The sequence below is a fragment of the Dasypus novemcinctus genome, chromosome 9 (genome assembly GCF_030445035.2).
Source record: "Dasypus novemcinctus isolate mDasNov1 chromosome 9, mDasNov1.1.hap2, whole genome shotgun sequence".
Taxonomy (NCBI): Eukaryota; Metazoa; Chordata; class Mammalia; order Cingulata; family Dasypodidae; genus Dasypus; species Dasypus novemcinctus.
In genome coordinates this window covers 88120217-88138034 of record NC_080681.1, presented here as the reverse complement: position 1 = coordinate 88138034, position 17818 = coordinate 88120217, and the positions used below count along the sequence as shown (strand labels likewise).

Here is a 17818-nt window from a genome sequence, read left to right as displayed (position 1 = left end):
GTCTTATACTTCTTTTGACCTTCAATTCTTCTGCTATTGCCTAGTTTCATATTTCTTTGATTTTATTGAATTGTACCATTTTGAGTCGCTTGTCATTTCTTTCTGAAAATATTTTTCATGTATTTTCTTTTTAGTTGCCATGGGGTTAAAATTTAACATTTTAAATTTATAACAGCCATATTATTTGAAACCAACTTATCTTCAATAACATATACATACAATATTCCTTTATCTCTCTGTACTGCCACCTTTTTTATTGTACTTGTTACAGATTATATCATCTGATCATTGTGTCCAAAACCATAGATTTATCATAACTTTTTTTTTTTAAGATTTATTTATTATTTATTTATTTTATTTAATTCCCCCCTCTCCCCCGGTTGTCTGTTCTCTGTGTCTATTTGCTGCGTCTTGTTTCTTTGTCCGCTTCTGTTGTCGTCAGCGGCACAGGAAGTGTGGGCGGCGCCATTCCTGGGCAGGCTGCACTTTCTTTCGCACTGGGCGGCTCTCCTTACGGCGCGCACTCCTTGCGCGTGGGGCTCCCCTACGCGGGGACACCCCTGCGTGGCACGGCACTTCTTGCGCACATCAGCCAGCTCCACACGGGTCAAGGAGGCCCGGGGTTTGAACCGCGGACCTCCCATGTGGTAGACGGACGCCCTAACCACTGGGCCAAGTCCGTTTCCCATGATTTATCATAACTTTTTATGCATTTTCATTTTAGCACCTGTAAGAAGTAAAAAGTTGTGCTACACACAAAAAAAAATGCAATACAGTACCTGGCATTTATAATTACTCAGATGGTTACTTTTACCAGAGATTAATTTCTTTATGCCACTTTCATCCATTGTGTAGTATCTTCTCCTTTCAGTCTGAAGAATTCCCTTCAGCATTCCTTGTAGGGTAGGTCTAGTGGTGATGAACTCCCTTAGCTTTTGTTTGTCTGGGAATATCTTAATCTATCCCTCATTTTTGAAATAAGAGTCTTGCTGGGTATAAATTTCTTGTTTGACAATTGTTTTCTTTCAGCACTTTAAATATTTTGCCCACTAACTTCTTATCTCCATGGTTTCTGATGAGAAATCAGCACTTAATCTTATTCAGATTACTTTGTATATAACTCATTGCCTTTCTCTTGCAGCTTTCAGAGAAAGCGCCTTGTCCTTGGCATTGGACAATTTAGTTATTGTGTTATCGGTGGATGCTTCTCTTCGAGTTTCTCCTGTTTGGGGTTCTCTGTGCTTACTGTCTAGGTATTTTTTCATTTCAGTTATTGTGTTCTTCAACCCAGTATTTCTGTTTGGTTCCCATTAAGAATTTCAAAGAGTTCCCCATATTGCTTATTATTTTCCTTATATCCTTTAATTCTCTCTCTTTGTTTTCCTTTATTTCTCTGAGTATTCTGAGGATCTTTTTTTAAGTCTCTACTTGGTAAGTCCAAAGTCTGGTCCTCTTCCTTTACGATTACTAGATTTTTATCCTGTTCCTTTGGACAGGCCATCATTTCCTCTTTCTTGTTTGTCTTGTAATCTTTTGTTGTACACCTGTACATCTTAATATTTTAAAGGGTTAACCCTGGGATATATTTTCTGACCTCTCTGTTCCTCAAGTTTGTATCCAGCTAGTATATGACAGAGATTTTATGAATGCTAGGAGCTAATCAAAATAATCACACCAAAGCAAAAAGCACTTTTGTCTGCGAACTGGGTCTTCTTTAGCTGGTGATCTCCTTCAGAGTGTAGCCCTCCTACCAAGAAGATCAGCCAGAGGCAAATGCAAAGTGCAGGGTCCTCTGTGGAGCTTTCCTCTTTTCCAAGCCTTGTGCTTGCTAGAAGCCTTAGGAATTCCCCATATATAGTTTATAGGAGTTTAAGTGAATGTCCCCTCTACTCCCTTTGAAGTAGACTTACCCTCTTTCTGGATAGTCTCTGGAGTTGACTTAATGCAGGCAATCCTTTGCCCCAGGCTGCTCCAACTTAATTTTTTCTCACACTGTTCCAGTAGTCTGCAAGCTGCTTCTCTACCTTCAGGACAAACTCTGGTAGGGTAAGCCCAAGATAAGTTCCCCAGCTCAGTCTCTAAGACTTCCACCTAATAGATTGGCAATGACATGCAGGCATCCCTCTATGTACACAGGAGCCACTCTGCTCCCTCTGGAACAGAGCCAGGGACCCACAATGAAAGCACAAGTTGGTTCCACCACAGGCTGTGGATGGGGTAAATGGGGAGCCAGCAAGGGCACCAGGTTCTATGGTTCTTCTATGGTTTTGAAGCTTGTTTTTATTCAAAACTTGCCCAGTTAATATAGTCACTTAAATGTTTTCCAGAGTTCTGAGGAAGGTTACAGTCTTTAAAATCCCTCTGCATCCTTTGCCCCTGGGGGATTAGAACAATGGTTGCCCTCAGTGCCAGCTCCCAGTGATCTGAAGCAGCTGATCAGTGATCAGTGAGTAATCAGGTCACACACCCCTAGTGTCCAGAGGACTAGGTCTTCATGTCCCATTCTGGCACCAGAAAGCTGCACCAGGAGCCCAAGCTCCAGTCCCCACTGCTGCCCACCGCAGACTAGGGGAAAAGGGATGGTAGCCACTGCAGTGAGAGTGAAACTCACCAGTATTTCTAATATCACAATTTACCAGCCTCTTCCTCCCACACCACCCTGGAAGCTGCATAGAGTTCCATCAGACTCTAGAATTTCAAAAGAGTTGACTTAAACAGTTCCCGACAGTTCAATAGTTTTCATGGAGGGACTCATTTCTAGAGCTTCCTGCTCTACCATATTCTCATAATCCTCTTTCTTGTAATGAATTTTTGAAATATTTTTAAACTTCATTTTTATCAAAACCTCAGAAAAAAATCCACAATTATCACCTGATTAATTCTAAACCCATCTCCAAGTCAAAAGCCTTTCATCCATTCTTTTTCCCCCCTTTCCATAATATTACATATCTCTTCATATATAGTATTATAATCACTAAGGGGAAGCAGGGAAGGAAATGATATTTATAAAGCACTATCAATGAATGAGTCAGACACATTCTCAATATACCACGTTGTTTAAATCAATTCATTTACACCACACTGTCACCTTGTGAAGGATGTTCTATTTCATTACCCCATTTCATAAATGAGGAAACTAAATCTCAAAGTTGTCCAATATCACAAAACCAGTAAATGGTAAAGCAGTATTCAAATGCAGGTCTGACTACAAATATCACACTTTTTCAATGCAACATGCTGCCTCTCTTTTTCTCTTGGAATCAGAATATATGTCATAAAGCCTACCTTCAGCTATCCCTTACTAAGTACATATTATGTGCCAGGTTCTTAAAAGCATCTTTTTATTAATCTTCAGAGCAACTATTTTATTTAATCTTCACAACCAGAATGAGGTATGCTTGGAAACTCTCATTTTCCAGAGGGCCCAACAAACTCAGTCAGATTAAGTAACTTGCCCATGGCAGAAGACAGTAGTGCCAGGTCTCTCTGACTGAAATCCTTTGCTACTCTACATTGCTTCCCACTGTTCACAGGATTAAATCCCACTACTGCTTATCATTAAAAACTCTGCATAATCTAATCACTACCCAATCTTATTTCTCACTATTTCCCTTACATTTAACCTCTCTCTAGTCTGGCCATTCTTTATTCAATATTCCTCATGCCATGACCACTTCTCTTCCTCTACTGTCCTATTCCACTAGGCTATAATGTTCCTACTCCACTTACCTAAATCATATTAATTATCAGGGAAAGTTTATATCCTAACCCTCTAGAACTCTCTGTTAACTCATCTAACAACACTTTTCCATTTCTCAAAAATTTTGGAGTATTTATATAAATTCCAATACAAAATTTTGCTATAATGGTATAGTGTTTTAGATTCTTCTCCAACTTCAAATTTCTACACAACTGAAACTCCTTGATATCAGGGACAATATTTTATATTTCCATCGCATCATCTACAGATACTAACATAGTAAGATACAGAGTTTGCTTCAATACAACCAACAGTTATTAAGTATATACTATATACCAGGCAATATGCTAGGTCCCAGAGATATAAAGATAAGAAGAGTGAAAACTATTTTCAAGAACCTTACTATTTAGTAGAGAAGAAAGGCCATAATGATATAGTGCTTAATGAACATTTGTTGAATAATCAATATCTTCCCTAAACAAATTAAGCAATAACCATTTCTTTTGTACCATACTGAAAAGAAATGTAACTTTTGATTTTAAGCCAGAATGCCTCTCTTGACTTTTTTAAGTTAAGTCTTCTATGAGTAGGCACTGTGCCACATATGTTTTTAAATTTCTAGCATTTAAGTATATAGATTCTCAAATATTTAATGGCAATTGTGAATATTCTACATAAGGTACAACATGAAGCTACATTTGTCATTTGATAAACTTCTATAGTATATACTTATATGTACATCTTCTTAGAATGCTCTCTATACCTTTATGTCATAAAAGAAACTCAGTTTCCTCAGAAATTCTAGAGTGGAAAGTTTCTTATTCTTATATAGACCTCTCTGAATATAAGCACCCAGCACTCCCTAATTCTCTGCCATTATTTCTGATTATTTCTCTTCTAGAGGAGCACAAGTGGATAAAAATTCAGATTCTGGAAATGCAATGTCATAGTTCGAAAACTAACTCTGCTGTTTTACCTAGGGCAAACTGCTGAAACCATGGCACCCTAGCCTCAGCCACTATCAACTTCCAGACATGTGAGTGGGGCCATCTTAAACCTTCTATCCCAGCAGACCCCACCACTGAATTCAGATGCATGACTGATCCCATGTAAAATAAGCAGTGGAATCACCCAATCCAGAAAATCATAAAAAATAAGAACTCTCTGTTTTAAGCCACTAACTTTCAGAGTGGCTTACTATGCACAAAGGATAACAACAGTAGGAAATTGGTGGAATAAACTGATCCACAGAACGTAGTGAGTACAATGCAACCACGAAAAAGAATGAGAGGGAAGCGTATGTGGCTCAACTGATAGAGCATCCGTCTACCATATGGAGGGTCCAGGGTTCAATCCCCAGGGCCTCCTGACCTGCAAGGAGTGAGCCCCGCAAGGAGAGCCACCCCATGTAAAAAAAAGCACAGCCTACCCAGGAGTGGCACCACACACACAGAGAGCTGATGCAGCAAGATGATGCAACAAAAAAAAGAGACAGTATTCCCAGTGCCACCAGATAAGCAAGCGGATGCAGAGGAACACAAAGCAAATGGGCACAGAGAGCAGACAATGGGGGAGGGAAGATAAAAAGCAAACTGGAAAACTTAAATCAAACAAATAAACCTATCTAAATATAAAAAAGTAACAGAACAAATGACTTTTAAATACAGAACTCCTTCTGTTTATTGTTAGTGGGATATAACCTAAGGATAAAAAGAAGGAACAAGGGAAAGGAATCTTTCTTCTGGAGATGAAACAATTACAAAGAAAGTGCAGTCTTAAAAATTGTACTGTATTTCCAGGGTAAGATTCAGATGAGGAAGAGCTGAGAAATCTGAACAGGTAAACATAGGCTATTCTAAAGGTCTAGAATAAGTTGGACAAAGTATCAAAAAGAACCTTAACATAAATCCAATCAACAATAAAACCCTAGACAAGAGGGAGAAACTGACCTTTGTCATTAACTTAACAAGATAATCAGATGCTTTTTTTAAAAGATGTATTTATTTCTCTCCCCTTCCCCAACCCCAGTTGTCTGTTCTCTGTGTCTATTTGCTGTATCTTGTTTCTTTGTCCGCTTCTGTTGTTGTCAGCGGCACAGGAATCTGTGTTTCTTTTTTTGTTGCATCATCTTGTGTCAGCTCTCTGTGTGGGTGGTGCCATTCTTAGGCAGGCTGCACTTTCTTTCGTGCTGAGCGGCTCTCCTTACGGGGCACTCTCCTTGCACGTGGGGCTCCCCTACACAGCAGACACCCCAGCATGGCACGGCACTCCTTGCACACATCAGCACTGCGCATGGGCCAGCTCCACACAGGTCAAGGAGGCCCAGGGTTTGAACCGCGGACCTCCCATGTGGTAGACGGACGCCCTAACCACTGAGCCAAGTCCGTTTCCCAATCAGATGCTTAAACATCAGCAAATATTTACAAGCCATCAGCAAAAATTTACAAGCCATATTAAGAAGCAGGAAAATATGGTTCAGTCATGGGAACAAATGAAAAATTCAGAGGAGACACAGAATTTGGAACAACTAATTAAAGAAGTTCAAACAAATCTCTTAAACCAATTCAAGGAGGTAAAGGAAAATATGCACAAAGAGATAAAGGATATTAGGAAGACAATGGATGAGCATAAAGAAGAGTTTGAAAGTATAAAAAGACATAACAGAAATTATGGGGATGAAAGGCACAAAATAGAGATTAAAATACACTAGAGGCATATGACAGCAGCTTTGAACAGGCACAAAAAGAATCGGTGAACTACAAGACAGGACAATTGAAATCATACAGTCAGAAGAACAGATAGAGAAAAAAATAGAAAAATTGGGCAGAGTCTCAGGGATTCAAAATGACAGCACAAAGTGCACAAATATATGCATCATGGGTGTCCCAGAAGGAAAAGAGAAGAGAAAAAGAGCAGAAAAAATAATGGCCGAAAATTTCCCAACTCTCATGAAAGACATACATTTCCAAGAAGTGTAACATACTCCAAACAGGATAAACCCTACTAGACCTACTACTCTGAGACACATACTAAAATAGAGAATTCTGAAAGCAGCAAGAGAAAAGCAATTTGTCACATACAAGAGATACTCAATAAGACTAGGTGCTGATTTCTCATCAGAAACCATGGAGGTAAGAAGCAGTGGTATGATATATTTAAGGTTCTGAAAAACTGCCAGCCAAAATGTCTTTATCTGGCAAAACTGCCCTTCAAAAATGTGAGAGACTTTAATATATTCACAGATAAACAGAAACTGAGTCAGTTTGTCACAAGACTAGCCCTACAAGAATTACTAAAGGGAGTTCTTCAGGTTGAAAGGAAGAGACAGGAATGAGTGGCTTAAGAGTAGTATGAGATATGAAGATCTTCAGCAATGGTAACTAAAGAGGTAAAAATAAACGCAATTGTGGGGAGCAGATGTGGCTCAAGCAGTTGAGTGTCTGCTTCCCACATGGGAGGTCCAGCATTTAATCCCTGTGCCTCCTAAAAACACAAGCAAACAAACAACAACAACATGCAAACAAATGTAAAAACCAACTTGGAGAGCCGATGTGGCTCGGTGGTTGGGCACCAGATTCCCACATACGAGTTCCTGGGCTCAATCCCCAGCCCCAGTATCTCAAACAACAACAACAAATGCAATAGTACTGTATCCTCAATATGAAATTCTATTCTTTAATTTCTGTAAGAGTCAGAACAGAACTAAACAAGAAAAAGGCATATATCATGATAATGGATACACAAAATATAAACAGGTAATGTGGGACAAAAGAACATAAAGAGGGTAAACAGAAGGATATGGGAACAGAGATCATGTTTGTTATTGAAGCTAAGTTAGTATCTTTTCAAATTAGTAGGTTACAGACTTAGGCTGTGTATTACAAATCCCAAATACAAAGAAAGTATTTTAAAAATACACTGAAACAAAAATGAAAAAGGGATCAGTCATATATATCACAAAAGATCAACTGTACAAAAGGAACAACGCAATAAAGGAAAAAGAGAGGCAAAAAAAGATATAACACATATAAAAATCAAAGGGGGAAACGGACTTGGCCCAGTGGTTAGGGCGTCCGTCTACCACATGGGAGGTCCACAGTTCAAACCCCGGGCCTCCTTGACCGGTGTGGAGCTGGCCCATGGGCAGTGCTGATGCGCACAAGGAGTGCCGTGCCACGCAGAGGTGTCCCCCGCGTAGGGGAGCCCCACGAGCAGGGAGTGCACCCCGTAAGGAGAGCCGCCCATCACGAAAGAAGGTGCAGCCTGCCCAGGAATGGCGCCGCCCACACTTCCCGTGCCGCTGCAACAACAGAAGCGGACAAAGAAACAAGACACAGCAAAATAGACACAGAGAACAGACAACCGGGGGAGGGAGGGAATTAAAATAAATAAATAAATCTTAAAAAAAAAAATCAAAGGACAAGATGGCTGAAATAAGTAAGTACTACCTTTACAGTTATAACACTGAATGTTTGTGGGGGGTTTTTTGTATTTATTTCTCTCCTTCCCCTCCACCCAGTTGTCTGCTTTCTGTGTCCATTCACTGTATATGCTTTTGTGTCCACTTCTATTCTTGTCAGCGGCATGGGAACCTGTGTCTCTTTTTGTTGCATCATCTTGGTGCATCAACTCTCTGTGTGTGCGGCGCCACTCCTGGGCAGGCTGGACTTTCTTTCGCACTGGGCAGCTCTCCTTATGGAGTGCACTCCTTGCGCGTGGGGCTCCCCTATGTGGGGGACACCCCTGCATGGCACAGCACTCCCTGCGTGCATCAGCACTGCACATGGGCCAGCTCCACATGGGTCAAGAAGGTCCTGAGTTTGAACGGCGGAACTCCCATGTGGTAGGCAGACGCTCTAACTATCCATTGAGCCAAGTCCGCTTCCCCAACACTGAATGTTAATGGATTAAACTCTCAATTAAAAGACACAGATTGGCAGAAACAATATAAAAGCATGATCCAACTATATGTTGTTTACAAGAGACTCACCTTAGACCCAATGACGCAAACAGATTGAAAGTGAAAGGTTGAAAAAAGATATTCCATGCAAATAATAACCAAAAAAGATCTGAGGTTGCTATACTAATATCAGACAAAATAGACTTTAAGTCAAAAGCTATTATAAAAGACAAAGGACACTATATATCCTTGGTGGGCAATCCACTAAAAAGAAATAACCATCATAAATATTTATGCACCTAACCACAATGCCCCAAAATATAAGAAGCAAACAACAGCAAAACTGAAAGGAGAAATATACCCCTCTACAATAACAGCTGGAGACTTAAATACACCACTTTCATCAACAGATAAACATCTAGACAGAAGATCAATAAGGAAATAGAGAACCTGCATAATATGATTAACAAACGAAATCTAACAGACATATATAGAACATTGCACCCCAAAACAGTAGGATATACATTCTTCTCAGATACACATGGATCATCACCAGGATAAACCACATGTTGGATCACAAAAGAAGTCTCAATAAATTTAAAGAAATTAAAGTTATACAAAGAGTCTTCTCCCCAGAGATGTACTTACCAAATGCAATGGATGTGTCATGATGATGGGAAAGAGTGTTGCTGTAAGGGGAGTGGAGGGAGGGGGCGGTGGGGTTGAATGGGACTTCATATTTTTTTAATGTAATATTTTAAAAAAATGAATAATAAAAAAAAAGAGTCTTCTCTGATCATGATGGAATAAAGCTGCTTATCAATAACAGGTGGAGAACTAGAAATTCAACAAATAAATGGAAGTTAAACATGACATTCTTAAACAATCAGTGGGACAATGAAGAAATCACAATGGATATCAGTAAATATTTTGAGACAGATGAAAGTGAGGGGAATCAGACTTGGCCGAATGGATAGGGCGTCCGTCTACCACATGGGAGGTCCATGGTTCAAACCCTGGGACCCCTTGACCCGTGTGGAGCTGGCCCATGCACAGTGCTGATGCACATAATGAGTGCCATGCCATGCAGGGGTGTCCCCCACGTAGGGGAGCCTCACGCTCAAGGAGTATGCCCCTTAAGAAGAGCCACCCAGCATGAAAGAAAGTGCAGCCTGCCCAAGAACGGCGCCGCACACACAGAAAGCTGACACAACAAGATGATGCAACAAAAAGAAACACAGATTCCCAGTGCCGCTGATAAGGATAGAAGCAGTCACAGAAGAACACACAGCAAATGGACACAGAGAGAATACAACTGCGGGGGGAAGGGGAGAGAAATAAATAAAAAATAAATCTTTAAAAAAAAAAGAAAATGAGGTCACAACATATCAAAACTTATGGGATGCAGCAAAGGCAGGCCTAACAGAGCAATTTATAGCCCTAAATGCTTATATTTAAAGAGAAGAAAGACCAGGTATGAGCTTCTTTGGTACTGAGGGATTATTTCCAAGCAATAAGCAGCGATCCATTTGGAAAAAAGATCGTAACCAAAAGAGAGAAACATTAAATTTTTTTTAAAAAGTTTTTATGAGTAAGAGAGTTCAACAAAGTGAGTCAGGAGGTCATTCCAGAGTTTACGATTATGCAGGTCTCAGGCAGATTTCATTAACTGTCACAGTAAACAAAGCCTCAGACAAGAGTTCTCCCAAGTACTCTACGGACATCCAGACACCAAAGGCAAGACATACAGCATCATGAAATTAACATCCCTCCAACGTGCACTTTGTGGGAATATATGATCATCTCTTTCCCCAATATTACAGTTATACTGATTTATAATTCCCCTACTCATGATTCTTCTAATCCTTTTAATTGAACCTACAATTTTCAATATACCCATTAAATAAAACTCTCAGAGACTTAAATCTTTGGATTGTTTATACACTGGTTGAGTCCTGAATCCCAGCAGAGTTGCAGAGTTCTTCAGGCTTGCCCTGGACAACCAACAAAACAATGAAGACAGACAAGTCCCATCCCAAAAAAACAAGGAGTGTCTACAACTGCAAGGAAAACAATTCCTTCCATCTGCCCCATAATATCTAAGACCCCTCTCAGCCTGAAGCATGCCAAATCCCTCAATATTAAGGAATGAACAAAGATAAGGTGGGAGTGTTACAATTGACCAAAGTAGATTTACTGTTACTGTAGTTATTACCTTATGTTAACGGAAGAACTTGTAATATAAAGATAGTGGTTGCCAGGGGTTTGGAAGGGAGTGGGGGAAGATTAGGTAGAACGTAGGGCATATTTAGGGCACTTCTATGTGATACTGCAATGATGGACTCATGACATTATAAGTTTGTCAAAGCCTATAAAACTACAGAACAAAATGTAACACATAATGTAAACTATAGACTTTGGTAGGCAGCAATACTTCAATATTGGTTCATCAATCACCAATTGTAACAAACATACCATACTAATGTAAGATGTTAGTAATAGAGGAATTCCCTATACTTTTGATGTAATTTTTTTGTAAATGTAAATCTAAAACTTCTCCAAAAATAAAGTTTATTACAAAAAAAGGCATCCTAAAAAAAAAGAAGAGCTAAAATAAAAAACCTAACCACACAGTTGGAGGAACTAGAGAAAGAACAACAAAATAATCCCAAAGCAAACAAGAGGAAAGAAATAAAGATTAGAGCAGAAATAAAGAAAATGGAGAATTTTAAAAAACATACAATTGAGAGCATTACAAACCCAAAAGTTACTTCTTTGAAAAGATCAATAAAATTGGCAACTACAAAGGGAAAAAGAGAGAAGATGCAAACAAAGTAAGAAATGGAGGGTGGAGGGTGGACATTACTAATGATCCCACAGAAATAAAAAGGATCACAAGAGGACACCAAGGACTGTATGCCAACAAATTAGACAACTTCAATGAAATGGACAAATTGTTCAAAACATGTGAACAACCTACACTAACCCTAGAATAAAAAGACTTCAACAAACCAATTACAAGTAAAGAGATTCAATCAGTCATCAGTAACCTCCCAGCAGAGAAAAGCCCATGACCAAATGGCTTCACAGTGAATTCTACCAATCATCCCAACAATAATTAATACCAATCCTGCTCAAACTCTTCCAAAAAATTGAATTGGGAGGAAACACTACCTAACTCATTCTATGAGGCCAACATAACCCTAATACCAAAGCCAGATAAGGATACTAAAAGAAAATGAAAATTACAGACCAATTTCTTTTATGAAAATAGATGCAAAACCCCTCAACAAAATATGAGCAAATTGAATCCAAGAGCACATTAAAAAAAAATTATACACAATGATCAACTGGGTTTTATCTCAGGCATGCAAATGTGGTTCGATACAAGAAAAATCAATTAATGTAATACACCACATTAGCAAAATGGAGGGAAAAAACACATGGTCAAATCCACTGATGCAGAAAAGATATTTGACAAATTCCAGCATTCTTTCTGATAAAAACACTAAGAAAAACAAAAGGAAACTTCATAAAAAAGATAAAGGGAATACATGAAAAACCCAAAGCTAACATCACACTCAATGGTAAATGACTGAAAGCTTTCCCTCTAAGATCAGGAACAAGACAAGGATCCCACTGCCACCACTGTTACTCATGTGCTAGAAGTTCCAGTCAGAGTCATTAGGAAAGAAAAATAATTAAAAGGCATCCAAACTGGAAAGGAAAAAGTAAAACTTTCACTATTTGTCAATGATATGATCTTGTATACAATAAGTCTTGAAAAAATCTACAATGAAGCTACTAGAGCTAATAAACTCAGCAAAGTGGTAGGGTACAAGATGAACATGCAAAAATTGGTAGCATTTCTATACTCTAGTAATGAGCAGCCTCAGGAGGAAATCAAGAAAAAGATTCCCAGAAGCGGATGTGGGCTCCCATCTGCCATACAGGAGGTCCAGGGTTTGATACCCAGGGCCTCCTGGTGAAGGTAAGCTGGCCCATGTGGTGAGCTGCCCCACACAGGAGTGCTGGCCCATTTGTAGAGCTGGTGCAGCAAGATGATGCAACAAAAAGACTCAGAGAGGGAAGCAGCTGTGGCTCAATCAGTTGGGCTACCATCTATGATATGGGAGGCCCTGGGTTCGAGTCCCAGGGCCTCCTTGTGAAGGCAGGCTTACATGCATGCCATGGAGAGCCACCCGCCCGCAGCACCGCGGAGTGCCACTGGCCTGCAAGGGCTGCAGAGAGCCAATTCAGCAAGGTAAGGCAGAAAAAAAGGCAGACAAGTAAAAACACGGAAGAGCAAACCGCAAGGGGGGCGGGTTAAAAATTTTAAAATGCAGGCACACAGAGGAACACACAGTGAATGGACACAGAGAGAAGACAGCAAGCAAGCCACGGGGGATGGGGATAAAAAAAAAAGACACAGAGAAGAGATAGTAAGAGATGTAGCAGATAGGGAGCTGAGGTGGTGAAAGAGAATGATCGCCTCTCTCCCACTCCAGAAGGTCCCAAGATAGGTTCCCGGAGCTGCCTAATGAGAATACAAGCAGACACAGAAGAACACACAGCAAAGGGACACAGAGAGCAGACTAAGTGGGGTGGGGGGATAATAAATCTTAAAAGAAAAATATTCCATTCACAACAGAAACTGAAAGAATTAAATATCTAGGAATAAATTTAACCAAGTATATAAAGGACTTGTACCCATAAAACTGGAAAACAATCCCAATCAAAATTCAAACATCCAACTTTGCAGAAATGGAAAAGCCAATTATCAAATTTATTTGGAAAGATAAAGGGGCCCAAAATAGCCAAAAACATCTTGAAACTAAAGAATGAAGTTGGAGGGATCACACTGCCTGACTTTAAAACATATTACAAAGCTACAGTGGTCAAAACAGCATAGTATTGGCCCAAGGATACACTGACTGATGGAATCAAATTAAGACCTTATTGGCTCTCGCATCTATGGACAATTGATTTTTTTTTAAAGATTTTTTTTAACCTCCCTCCCCCCAGTTGTCTGTTCTCTGTGTCCATTCGCTGTGTGTTTTTCTGTGACTGCTTCTATCCTTATCAGCGGCACCAGGAATATGCGTTTCTTTTTTTTGCATCATCTTGTTCTGTCAGCTCTCCATGTGTGTGATGCCATTCTTGAGCAGGCTACACTTCCTTTCCTGCTGGGCGGCTCTCCTTACGGGGTGCACTCCTTACGCATGGGGCTCCCCTACGCGGGGGACACCCCTGTGTGACAGGGCACTCCTTGTGTGCATCAGCACTGCGGATGGGCCAGCTCCACTCAGGTATGGACAATTGATTTTTGACAAGCCTGCCAAATCCACTCAACAGGGACAGAATGGTCTCTTCAACAAATGATGCTGGGAGAATTGCATATCCATGTATAAAAGAATGAAAGAGAACTCCTAACTCACACCATATACAAAAATGAACCAAAAAATGGATCAAAGACCTAAATATAAGAACCAAGACCATAAAAGTCTGAGAAGAAAATGTAGGGAAGCATCTTTAGGATCTTGTGGTATGCAATGGTTTCTTAGACTTTATACCCAGAGCACATGCAATGAAAGAAAAAAATAGGTAAATGGGACATCCTCAAAATTAAAAACTTTTGCAACTCAAAGGGAGAAATATTTGGAAGCCAAATATCCAATAAGGGTTTAATATCCAGAACATATAAAGAAAGCCTACAACTCAACAATAAAAAGACAACCCCATTAAAAATAGGCAAAAGACTAGAATAGATATTCTCCAAAGAGGACATACAAATGGCTAAAAAGCACATGAGACGCTCAACATCACTAGCTATTAGGGAAATGCAAATCAAAACCACAATGAGAGGAGGAGGGGCAAGAAAGTGGCAGAGTAAGGAACTCCAAGAACCAGCTCATCCTACAGGATAGTTAGTAATAATCCAGAGCTATGTAAATCACGTGACTGAGGGGCCCAGGAGAACAGAAGAGTATCCTGCAATATCCTTGGAAGAAAAACACAGCAAATGGACACAGAGAGCAGACAACGGGGGGGAAAGGGAGAGAAATAAATAAAATATATAAAGTTTTAAAAATATATATCCTTGGAAGAACAGAAGGAAGAGCAGTGAAGATCTGAGTACAGTACTCCATGCCAAGGAGGACAATGCCCCTTCCCTGCTGGTGGTAAAAGTCACCTTGTACCTGACTGGAGTTGGAAGCTCCATATCCCAAAAACAGGGGAGGAAGAGATGGTTGGACACCGACCTCAGCTACTGATTAGTAAATTCGGCTAAGGCCCAACCTAAGAACAGCTGATGTTTGAACCTGTCCAAGTCAGAAAGAGGCTAGTAGCCTCCAGTTTAACGACACCCCTGGCATGAGGTGAAGCAGGACTGATTGAAAAGCACAGTCACAGTAGGGACTGGCTTCTTTCCACCCATGCAGGATTGCAGCCCTAGCCTAGGACCCAGCCCCAACTCTGACAGAGAGGAAGCTGGGGGGGACCTACACCAGCATCTCTGGGCAACTATAGTCCCTTTTAGCCCACAAGGACTAGATTGTTGGGCACCTGTGGCTCCATCACCAACCCCCCAATAGGACTGCAGGCAACTGCAGGTGCTTTCAGCCTGTGTGGACTAGACAGTTGGACAGATCTCTGATTCCATCTCCACCCCTGAGAGGGCAGAAGGGCTAGTGTGCCCTTAGCCTCTCCAGGACTAGACTGTTGGGCAAAGCTGTGACTACATCCCTGCCCCCAAAAGGACAGGAAAGGGGGGACGGTGTTTCTTCAGCCTCTTCAGGCAACTACAGCTGCTTTCAGCCTGCATGGACTCGACTGTTGGGCACATCTCTGGCTTCATTCCCACCTCAGACAGAGGAAGAGGGACTGTGCTCCTTCACTGTCTCCAAGCAAATGCGGTTGCTTTCAGCCTCCATGGGCTAGATTGTTGGGCACACCTAAGGCTCCATCCCCGCCCCTGGCAGGGAAGAAGGGGGTCTGGTGCTTAATCAGTCTACCTAGGCAACCATAGTCAGTGTTGACCTGCATGGATTCGTTTGCTGTCCACACCACACCTGTGGCTCCATCCCCACCCCAGGTAGGGGAGGAAGGGGCATGGAGCTTCATCAGTCTCTCTGGGCAATTACAGACAGTCTTGGCCTGCACAGTTTGGACTACTGCACACACTTCGGCTCTACCCCTGGCAGGATGGAAAGGTGGGAGAAGCTTCATCAGTTCCTGGGGCAATGAGGGCAACTTCAGCCTCCACAGTTCACAGCACCTACTGCATCCTTGGTTCCTATTCCACAACCAGCAGGGGAGAAAGAGCAAAAAACAGATGAAAAAGAGCTGAAAATTTTCAGAATGGCTCAACACAAGGCACTATAAATTTCCAAATTAAGTTGAACTAAGTATCAAAGAAGCACTGTAGCACAAAGCCAATCAAATACAAAGTCCTAGACTAAAGAGAGAAACTGAGCCCAGAATATATACATCTAGTAAATTACATGCCAAGACACCAACAAAAAATCACAATCCATACAAAGAAACAGGAAGATACAGTCCAGTCAAAGGAACAAGTTAAGCCTTCAGATGACATAAAGGAGTTGAGACAACTAATCACAGACGTTCAAAGAAATCTCCTTAATAAATTCAATGAGGGGAAGCGGATTTGGCCCAGTGGTTAGGGCATCCGTCTACCAAATGGGAAGTCCACGGTTCAAACTCCAGGCCTCCTTGACCCGAGTGGAGCTGGCCCATGCGCAGTGCTGATGCGTGCAAGGAGTGCCATGCCACAGAGGGGTGTCCCCTGCATAGGGGAGCCCCACGCACAAGGAGTGCACCCTTAAGGAGAGCCACCCAGCACGAAAGAAAGTACAGCCTGCCCAAGAATGGCACCGCACACATGAAGAGCTGACACAGCAAGATGACACAACAAAAAGAAACGCAGATTCCCATGCTGCTGACAACAACAGAAGCGGACAAAGAAGAACACGCAGCAAATAGACACAGAGAACAGATGACTGGGATGGGGCGGGGGGGGGGGATGGGGAGAGAAATAAATAAATCTTTAAAAAAATAAATAAAAAATAAATTCAATGAGATGGCTAAAGAAATTAAGAATATTAAGAAGACACTGGGGCCTGCCCTGCCTGCCTTTCCTTGCTGCCAGGCTGCTCAAGTCTCTCTCTGTTCCCCTCCTCCTCTGCCCACCAGCCTGAATCCCTCTCTCCCTCCTTCCCTCAGAGGATGTCCACCTTCCAGATCAACCTCAACCTGCCCAAGGAGCCACTCAGCCTCATCAAGGTCCTCGAGTGGTGAGTGGCATTGAAATACAGCTTGGTGCCATTGCCTTGATTCATGTTGAAGCCAAGCAGTTCCCACCAATGCTTTTGCTCAATCAGTACAAATCTCAATACAGTGTAAAAAGCAAATAGTGTCTTGGTATTATTATGAAAGCACTTTTGACCTCCTGGACTCCCCCTGAATCTTGGGGACTCCCAGTGGTCCACAGACTATACATAGAGAACTGCTGTTCTAATACAAGATTGGTTCCATCTTTGCTTTTGCCACCTCTGTTTTATGGGTAAAATAGAAATTCTAATGTCTTGTCCTCCCAAAACTAAAGAAAATAAAACTGTTATAGTCACTTTTGGTTATCCATTCAGGTTGAATAAGGCATCATTTCAGGCAGTTCCAGAAGTAAGCGTATGTGATGCAAATTGGAAAAGTCACGTCCTAATAGGAGATCACTCTTCTTATGCATAATTTTATGTTACATTTGCGGTCTTTGTTTTTCTGTACTGCATTGCTGCTCTTCTCCCTTACAATGGTTACATGAAATCATATCAGAATAGCTGAAAATGTCCCTTGATTGACTTCACTGTTAGTCTTGTCACTTTTTTTTGTGGTTGGTAAGCACTGCAGCCTGGGATAAAGCTCTTATAGATATTAAAATAGCTACTGGTCACAGTATTGTCTGGGAACTTGTGCCTTGCACCAAGCCTCATGAGGTGACGTGTTATTTTAGCTCTGTCACTAGTATGGGATCCCTAAATGTGTCTGTGATCTTTGGCTTTCTAAATATGCTATTTGGGGAGGAAATGCTTCGTTTGTGCACAGGGGGACAAGCTTACAAAGTCCATCAAATAATTCTGCCCATGGTCAAGGAAGTATCCCACCTCCTGCCGAAATGTAATTAAAGGAAGAAATGTGCTGTG

At 41.2% G+C, this 17818-nt stretch overlaps 1 protein-coding gene and 1 pseudogene across 2 annotated transcripts in view; one reads left to right on the top strand and one right to left on the bottom strand.

Moving 5' to 3' along the window:
- The window catches only part of ZSWIM5 (zinc finger SWIM-type containing 5), a 281381-nt gene that overhangs the window by 205124 nt on the left and 58439 nt on the right, over positions 1–17818 (bottom strand). The gene's annotated exons all lie outside the window — the stretch shown is intronic.
- On the top strand, positions 16848–17796 carry LOC105746375 (synaptophysin-like protein 1; annotated as a pseudogene).